The sequence below is a fragment of the Stylophora pistillata genome, chromosome 10, assembly GCF_964205215.1.
Source record: "Stylophora pistillata chromosome 10, jaStyPist1.2, whole genome shotgun sequence".
In the NCBI taxonomy this organism is placed as follows: Eukaryota; Metazoa; Cnidaria; class Anthozoa; order Scleractinia; family Pocilloporidae; genus Stylophora; species Stylophora pistillata.
The window spans coordinates 19,663,279-19,673,381 of NC_142528.1; the positions used below are offsets into that span (position 1 = coordinate 19,663,279).

The 10,103-nt window shown below is 40.6% G+C and overlaps 1 long non-coding RNA gene across 2 annotated transcripts; it reads left to right on the forward strand.

The window, feature by feature from the left end:
- Positions 1-5,522: 5,522 nt before the first annotated feature.
- LOC148722138 (uncharacterized) lies at positions 5,523-8,138 on the forward strand. Of its 2 annotated transcripts, none has more exons than XR_015992781.1 (4): positions 5,523-6,029; positions 6,440-6,542; positions 7,124-7,251; positions 7,895-8,138. It is a non-coding gene; the product is annotated as an uncharacterized LOC148722138 (long non-coding RNA). The 2 variants fall into 2 exon arrangements; XR_015992782.1 differs by having other exon boundaries at positions 5,526-5,960.
- Positions 8,139-10,103: the final 1,965 nt, after the last annotated feature.

Genomic DNA, 10,103 nt, shown 5'->3' on the forward strand with positions numbered 1-10,103 from the left:
TTAAGCAATCAGTCAGCCAGTCAGTTAGCCAGTCAGTCAAACAGTAAGCAAGACAATCAATCGAGCCAATCATTCCCCAGACCAGCAAAACAGTCGTCACCCCACCTGTCAACCAGTCAGTCAGTCAGTCAGTCGGTCAGGCAGCTGGTCAGTCAGTCAAACAACTAATTAGTCACCTAGTCAGCGAGTCAGTAAGCAAGTCAGTTACCCAATCAGTCAACAAGTCAGTCCGACAATCAGTCGACCAGTCTGTCCCCCCACCTATCAACCAGTCAGTCAACCTGGCAAGCAGCTGGTAAATCAATCATTCAGCCAGTAAGTGAGTAAGTCAGTCAATCATTTAGCCAGTCAACTAGTCAGTCAGCAAAACAGTCACGCAACCACTTAGTCAGCATGTCAGTCCGTCACTCAGGAAGTCATTAATAAGTCGGTAAGTCACAAGTCAGTTAAGCAGTCTGTCAATCAGTAAGCCAGACAGTTAATTAGTCAGTTCGCTGTTCAGCTAGTAAGTTAACAGTCGTCAGCCAGCCAGTCACCCACTCAGTCAGCTTAACAGCTAGCCTGTCAGTCATCCAGTCAGTCACCTGCCACTTAGCAAGTCAGCCACCTGTCAGTTACCGCCATTCACCCGTCGGCTAACAAGTTATCTAGCCAGTAGTATACCAAGTCTACCAAGCCCATTCCATGCGGCCTGGGACCGAGTGATAATAAGAGAGTAAAAAACCACGCGGTCATGAGTGGAGTTTGTTAGAGTAGAGCCGAGTTTGTGTCGAGTTTTGATAGAGTAGAGCAGAAGTAGAATTTGAAGTTGTTGAGCCGAAGTTTATCAGAGACGAACGTTAATGTATGTGTAAGTGAGGTCATCACGAGTCGCTCGTAGAGCGAAAGATGCCTTGGTTTGTGTGCGTTGTAGTGAGTTGTTATTAGTGGTAAGAGATGGGTGACCTATATATATGAAACCTTAAGGTGAGTCCCATACATGTGGGACTCACAGACAGTAATGTATGCGCATGCTCATACAAATTACGCATGCACAGTTTGTATCCACGGTCAAAACCAGGTTTGGAAAGAAATCACCGATAGAATTAAAGGTAATTTCCTTCCAATTACTTAAATTATGTTTTTACTAAGGGTTATATATGCCTGCTAATATAATGTCCCTTCCTTATGGGAGATTGTTATCCTTTTCAAACAAAACACATCATGCAAGCGAAAGTAAAAGGTGGATTGTAATAAAAAGAAATAAAGTGTGTTGAAAAGGAATCATTTGTGTGTCTTTACTGGAGTGACGATAGAATCCTTTTATTTGACCCTTCCGAGTAACGATGACAGTATCAAGTATTTCCCAGAAAATACTCCCAACTCCTGGGAAAATCGTCTTTCATTCCTCGTCGCATTAGATAAAGACTGGGAGGTGGGTATGTCGAGTATTTCACTCCCGCACGAATCTCGAATGAAAAAATACCTCGATAACCTCCCAGATGCCACTAGACTACTCACCACCAAACGACGAGTGTACGTGGTAGTCACGCAACAGCTTGATATCACGACCACTTACGTGCATTACAGCGATATCAAAGACAAACTCCTTGACACACCGCACGATCTTCTCAAAGCCTTATTCGAAGTGGAACGTGAAAAGTATCTTTTAAACTTGGGTGAATCTTGGGTGTGGTCCAATGTAATGCTTATTGGAAAATTTCCTAACCTACGATTTTACGTCTCTTTTGACGACGCTCTAGAAACCTGTACGGTATCCGCAGAGAAGATAAATCCGGATACTCTTTCTAACAACGACGTCCGTGATCACGTGTATTTTGAGCTTCGTAAAGATTTTTGCCTTTTATTGGGATGGATACAACCAAAAGCGAGATTTAATGTCACCATGTTTAAAAATGCAGCGCATCTAGAATTTAGAAAACGCCGTAACGTATGGTTTGAATCCAGCTCCGATTCAAATATATTGAAAAGATATTAGAGTATGGAAGAAAATGGAGAGATGGTTAAATTTTATCTTCACGAGCTCGTGTGGACATCTGCAAACACGAAGCGGCCTGCTTATAAAAGGAACACCGGTATCGAGAACCTTTTATGTGTATTCCTCTTTAGGAGATCCAGTCACTATAAGTTCACAAAGAACCGATTTGTTGCTACAAGTACCGTATCGTCCTCAATTACATGAAAGCTTTTTTTACGCACCACCAAAGATTCTTTACGTTCCATTACGGAATTACATCTTCGACGTGACTGAAATTCAAATAAGTGAAACGGATACAAACTCACTGAAGCAGTTCGACGATGGTGCTTCTATCGTCTGGCTACATTTTAGAAAGAAAAGAGAATAAAACATCTTTCCTTATGGGAGATTCCCATCGCTTTTCAAACAAAAATGAAAAGAGAATGGACCCTACATTACGCGTTTGGGTATCGCGGGTTAAACATACTAATCTAACCGACAAAGACTGTGAACAGAAGATGTATTTATAAGAGTCCCAAAAGGTTTTCAAACGCATGTAGTTATATAAAAGTTACATATGACTCAGATACAATGAATATATGAAGTTCATATATTTTGAACGGCGGTATTAGATACGTATGATGCACGATCCTCGCAGTAGATAGCGCTATTTATGCAATAGCGAAAATCAGACCTGAAAAAAATCAGGCCTGTACGGGACTCGAACCACTGACCTCTGCGATACTGGTGCAGCACTCTACCAATTGAGCTAACAAGCCAACTGGGAGGAGGCCGTTAAGTTGATTCGTAATAAACCCGTGAAAGTGATAAATCAGATACAATGAATATATGAAGTTCATATATTTTGAACTGCGGTATTAGATACGTATGATGCACGATCCTCGCAGTAGATAGCGCTATTTATGCAATAGCGAAAATCAGACCTGAAAAAAATCAGGCCTGATTTTTTTCATATCTTCATTGTATCTGATTTATCACTTTCACGGGTTTATTACGAATCAACTTAACGGCCTGCTCCCAGTTGGCTTGTTAGCTCAGTTGGTAGAGCGCTGCACTAGTATCGCAGAGGTCAGTGGTTCGAATCCCGTACAGGCCTGATTTTTTTCAGGTCTGATTTTCGCTATTACATAAAGAGCGCTATCTACTGCGAGGATCGTGCATCATACGTATATATGACTTTACGCATGCGCAATGGAGTTATGTGTCATCTATGACGTATGTGGTGACGTCAGATAGGTCAGCGGTACCTGATTCTCTAGGAAAGACGGTGTGCGTAAGTAAATTAGTTGTGTAAAGGTTAAAAGCGTGTACACGATGGCGAACAAGACCACAGCGTTACGATTTCGTCCATGGTCTGCGTCCGTGGGCTTAATTGGCTTGATGTATGATCTTCGTCTCACAGCAAATGCGAAGATTTAGAGTATGATTTAGATTCGCTGGAAGAAATGATGGTGATACGTCAAGCCCCACCGCTAGAACCTACTCAAGCTCAAAGAGAAGTTTTATTAGCGTTTCAAAAATACTTGGAACTTTTGAAAGCCGACGTAAAACCATCAGCGATGATCAACGAATTAGAAGAGGCACCAGACAAAGCACTTGGCATGCTAGAAGAGCTGTTAACTATCGTGGATCAATAGGCTACCTCTGACGATTTAGAAAAGTTAGACGCGAGAACATCGCATTCCATTATCGAACCATCGCCCTTTGCCTTACCAGACGATAAAAAATTTAGATACGCGTACAATGCTGTCCTAGAAGCCATTTTACAATATGTCCAATATTGTAAACGCAACCCATTACCTAGAAATTACGATTCTCCATTCTATTCCTCCTCCGAAGAAGAGGAAGACAGGGACAAGGTATTTCATAATCCATGTGTCCCAAGAGGCACAGAGCACACATGTCTTAAAGAGTGAATTACACGCGCGCGACCCATTTTTTTTAGCAGCAACCGTGAACTCGTATGTAGAGCACAATCCTCATTTGGCAGGGATGGCGTTAGATGAATTGCTGTACATAGTACGTGAAAATGCAGACTCTGACGATCTGAGAAGAATTACAAGACACGTAAAAGATTGCATTCGTATGATGGATCTAATCGAAGATTCATCGACTTTGGATAAGAGATACGTGGAACTCATGTTTAAATTTTTAGCCTACGTGCAAGAATGTGAACGCGAATGTGTGTATCAAGAAAAAGAAGAAGAAGAAGAACGAGTTCGACTAGCACCTACAAAAACACCCAAGACAACCAAGACACCACCCCCGGCACTGTTGGAACCCTTTCCGGAGCATTTGATTCGCATGACTTTGGCTGATAAATAAGGGATAGATGGATGTGCTTAAGTCGTGGAACATGAGATGAATTGTAATGAGTAGCACGTACGCGATGTAATTAAAGGATTAAAGGATTAAAGGATGAAAAGAATGAAAGGTGTGGTCAGTCTCTCTAGAGACACTTTGATTGGTGGGACGTGACTTGGGTAGCTGTAAAAGCAGTTACATCAGTGACTGTGAGTGCATAGTGAGTGTAGCAGCAGATGAGATGGAGACTCCTAAAAGCAGCTGCAATTTGGTCAGCACGAGCAGCGGTGGAAAGTCACCTAGGAGAATGCAGAAAGATCGCGCGCATCCTTATTCGAATAAGAAGAAAGAAAACAAGAAAGCAGCCGTAGAGAAATTGAAGAAATCCATTTATCTACCGGATTTACCAGTCAAAGAACCACCCAAAATGATATTACCAGTCAAAAAACCACTCAATCCTACAGCACCTAAGCTAGTTCCCGATGAACCTTAGGAAGATTCACCCAAAGTCGTGGAACCTCAACACGAGCGTAAACCAGAAGACACAGAAATTGTGGAAATTGAAACCGTAGAGTTACAAGAACAACCAGAGTCAGGAAAAATTGTAGACAGCAGTGAAGGTAATTTCACCTTCGATGCTTTTTTGCGTAATGTTCTTGACGAAGCACCCATCACGTATCCGTGTCCTATTCATAATACACCGATCGAAGAGTTACAAGCTAAAGATCCTACATCGTCAGCCGTGTATTTACGATGTGCTGAGCTTAATTGTCCTGTATTTACAAATCTAAATGATTGTAGTTTGTATTATTACCAGTGTAGAAAATAAGGGCATGGGTGGTACACGCTGGATAGGATTAAGGTGATGAAATGCGAAGCAGTGTAACCCCTTCGTTAAGCCTGTCGAAATCGGAGCACAATTTTCACAAAATGTATTTAAAACGTAGAGAGAATACGTGTGGTTTGTATAGATTTTGGAGATTTCATCCTAGAAAGAAAACCATTGAAATTTTAATGGATCGTAAAGAAAATGTAGGATGGGAAGGTTGTAAGTTTTTAAATTTGTTACCTCGTAGATGAAGGAGTTGGAGAGGAGATTGAAGCTGATAACCAAACTGCATTCTGGTTAGCGCAATTGAGCGGTCCCAAGTGTAAAAGTCTTTCCATTGAAATCATCGCGAGCCACAGGTAAATGGAAGTTCAAATATTCGAAAAGGCTGGTTGTTATGGAGTGACGTCATAAACCGGCTAAGTTCCATCATCGCCATGACAGCCTTTTTTGATAATTGCTCGCAGTAATCTGAGTAATTGCTTGAATTTGTACAATCTATGTTCCTGCTGGGTACAATGAAGCCTTTTTTTTATTAGGGGCTGGATCGGTCTATTGACCTTTCGAGATTGGATTTCATATTAATATGCGTTGGCAAAAGCGGGAATGTTTAGTTTCCCGCGGTCGACTGCAGTTATGGATCCCTTCAAACTTCGAAGGGTTGAATTGCTGCATTCTCCTCCAGAGGAGTCAAGGGAATGGTTTATCTTAAATTTCAAGAAATGCGGCATAAGAGTCAGCAAGTTTTTTTGAAGTAGCCTGTTAGTGGCACATTTTCCAAGCGTTTTGTACGGTCTAGCTTTGAAAAATGGCGGAAGCTTGGATGGCCGATATGTTCAGAACAACAAAGTGGCCATCGCCTCTCTATTTGGAGTTGTTTCTACCATCTTCCGGCAGAAATTCAAAGAAGGAGAAGTGGTGAGATATCTTTGGTTGATCGATGAAATAAATTCGCCTAAAATCAAAACGGAGACTAGCAAGACTCAACCAAGCGATGGCTTTTGCGAGGAGCTGAAAGCTGTTCGCGATTCCTCCGCAGCTATTCGAATTGAAAACGATCGACTCAGAAGGCCGACCTCAATCAAGCGCGGAGTCAGCTAGAATTCCTATTAGAAGAAATAGAAGAATTAGATAAGTAAGACCAGCATCAGAGTTAAAATTGTGGAGGTCGCCGCGAGGATGTGTGGACACCGATCAAATGTATATCGTAGGTCAGGTCCACAGTCCAGAGGTGGGGCGAATGCTCAACGACATCCTTGAGAAAACTAGAATTGACAGCAGCTGGCTGAGCCTGGACAGTAACCCTCGGTTTTTGCAATCTCTCATAGTACCAGACTGGACCCTGCTGTTTTTCAAACTGCAGTCGAGGATCCTGGATCAAGAAAAGCTTGGCAAACGTTACTTAGCATTTCCAAGCTAAGACGAACCGGGGTAGGTCATAACATTTATATTTTTATTAAGATTGGAAAAAGTGAGTTTGCTGTCTTATGTTTTGTTGTGAATGCTGGTTTTACGGTGTATCAGAACTCATCTCTGCTTGGCAGGAAAATCACATAATTGGCTGGGTTTGATGTTACACTGAGCCTCTAAGTCTTCTAGCTATGATCACTTTTTATGGCTACTTTAGGAGAAATTTCGGGTTTGTTTCCTTGATAGGGTCTTGACAGTATAATAATTTATTCTATTTCTATTTTTCTACGATAAAAGATTTTAAATCGCCGGAGGGATGCCATTGAGAAAACTGGAATAGTAGTTAATGGAAGATGCTTCAAAGTTAAATTTCCAGGTTATTTGTGTGTGCCAATCTTGAGTCTTTATATTTTTTTTATCTTATTATTTTTTATTTTTGCAATATTGTTATGTTACATGTATAGCTACATGATAGTAATTATTGAATCCATTTTATGCTTGGCAGTGTTAGAAAATATCTGGGAAAGTATACCATTTGAGATCTTTGGTGTAGCTATTTAAACTCCAACTTCTTATTATCTTCTTCTTTTTTTTCATGACAGTTACTCTTGATTACAAAACACTGATAACACTGCTCAAGCAAAGAGTTGGTGATGCCAAAAAATATATCAATGAACTTTGCAAGCAAGGATTGGACACAGAGTGCTGTGTATTCTGCAAAGTTATTAAGGTAGGTTATACCTGCAATGCTAAATGACATGCATCATAGCGGAATTATACAATATTTAACACAAAACATATTCAGCCTACCGGTATTTGTTATGCAATTTATTTATAATCAATTAGTGAGAACTTTCTTGGCTTTCTTGACTTTACAGAAAGGCAGGCAAAAGGTGTCCATAAAAAAGAACATATTTTATCTGTGAACAGTGATTATATATCTACAAATAGTAGTGAACATTATGACTTTAGCTCAGTTAATTCATTATTGAGTGATACATGCAGTTTATTTGTATGAATGTGCCTGTCCTGATCTTCCTTTTGGGGAAGCCTTTGCCAAGTGTTTCCTAAAGAGCAAAGCAAATATTGGGGGGGGGTAGGTACAACTCTGCACTTCTGCATTGACATGCATAAAAAATTCCAGCTTGCAGTATAGTATTTCACTTTCTATTGGAATACATGTCTTTAAATCTCACTTGGGATACTTAGTTTGACGGACAGTTGGTATACTGCTGGCCAATAGTTGGCCGACAGTCGGCCGACAGACTTTTAGGGGAGCTGTTCTTCACTTTTACCCAGTTACCAGCAAAAATATGGTAGGTTTGGATTATAAAGGTGGAAACTAAATTCACTGTTTTTTTTCTCTGTTTCAGATGGAAGGGGTTAAGAGATGACTTGCTCTTTCTCCTTGAAGAGGAGCCATGTGATGTTAATTTATGTGCTCTGCCTGTAGTGTATAACATTTTAATTTTTAAATTCCGTGCACCCATTGTAGTAAGGCACAGTCAACATTGTTTTATTTTTAAAAAATCTATTTTCTTAAAGTCTTATCCTCTAACAATATTATTTTGTTTAATGTTGCCTGATCACTTCTGAGAAATATATTTATTTTTCATATTTCTAAGATTTATATGGCATTCAGTGTAATGCCTGAGAGCTTCTGGGATATATAGCAAACTTAGTTTTTCATTCACTGTTAATAGAGGAAATGATGTCTTTCTGGTTCACCCAGGCTGAAGTCCTTCTTTCAGGGTAATGCCTGAGCACTTCTGGGATATATAACATACTTAGCTTTTCATTCATGGTCAATATAGGGAAGTGTTCTCTATCCTTTCTGGTTAACCCAGGCTGAAGTCCTGGCATTCAGTGTAATGCCTAAGCACTTCTGTGATATATAACATACTGAACTTTTTATTCATGATCATTTAGAGGTGTTGTCTATCCTTTCTGGTTCACCAATTGCAAGGCTGAAGTCCTGGCATTCAGAGTAATGCCTGAACGCTTCTGGGATATACAACGTACTTAGCTTTTCATGCATGGTAAATATAGGGAAGTGTTGTCTATCCTTTCTGGTTCACCCAGGCTGAAGTCCTGGCATTCAGTGTAATGCCTGAGCACCTCTGGGATTTACAACATACATAGCTTTTCATTCATGGTCAATAAAGGGAAGTGTTGTCTATCCTTTCTGGTTCACCCAGGCTGAAGTCCTGACATTCAGTGTAATGCCTGAGTGCTTCTGGGATATCTAACATACATAGGTTCTCATTCATGGTCAATATAGGGAAGTGTTCTCTATCCTTTCTGGTTCACTCAGGATGAAGTCCTGGCATTCAGAGTAATGCCTGAGCACTTCTGGGATATATAACATACATAGGTTCTCATTTATGGTCAATATAGGGAATTGTTGTCTATCCTTTCTGGTTCACCCAGGCTGAAGTCCTGGCATTCAGAGTAATGCCTGAGCACTTCTGGGATAAACAACATACTTAGCTTTTCATTCATCGTCAATGTAGGGAAGTGTTGTCTATCCTTTCTGGTTCACCCAGGCTGAAGTCCTGGCAGTCAGTGTAATGCCTGAGCGCTTGTGGGATATGTAACATACATAGGTTCTCATTCATGGTCAATATAGGGAAGTGTTGTCTATCCTTTCTGGTTCACCCAGGCTAAAGTCCTGGCATTCAATGTAATGCCTGAGCGCTTCTGGGATATATGACATACATAGGTTCTCATTCATGGTCAATATAGGGAAGTGTTGTCTATCTTTCTGGTTCACCCAGACTGAAGTCCTGGCATTCAAAGTAATGCCTGAGCGCTTCTGGGATATATGCAACATACTTAGCTTTTCATTCATCGTCAATATAGGGAAGTGTTGTCTATCGTTTCTGGTTCACCGAAGCTGAAGTCCTGGCATTCAGTTTAATGCCTGAGTGCTTCTGGGATATATAACATACTTCTTTTTTTCATTCATGGTCAGTATAGGGAGGTGTTGTTTATCTTTTGTGGTTCACCCAGGCTGAACGGAAGTTCTGCTTTTCACAGTAATGCCTTAGTGCTTCTGGGACACCTAACATTCTTATTTTCTTTGATATTCACAGGTTAATCTAGGGAAGTGTTCTCTATCGGCCTTAACTGGTTCACCTAGACTGAAATCCTGGCATTCAGTGTAATGCCTGAGCGCTTCTGGGATATTTGACTTAATTAGCTCTTCATTCATGGTTAATATAGGGAAGTATTGTCTATCCTTTCTGGTTCACCCAGGCTGAAGTTCTGGCACTCAGAGTAATGCCTAAGGTTTTCTGGGATATATTATGTAAAGAAAATCTTGTGACGCAAACTTTTCTGCTATTTGAGCTCTTCACCTATATCTACAGCAGAGCGACAGGAATAAATAGTCGTTTGAGACAACAATTTGAAAAACAGCTTCATTTAATGTTAAAAGTCGCCCTGCAAACCGCGACGGGAAGAGAACGTCAAAACACAAAATGCTGCCAAAAAAACTCAATAAATAACACAAGGCAAAATACTGCTGGTACATTTCTTTGCGAAGCTAGATCGTGAAATCTCTGATGCGACGTTTTTGTT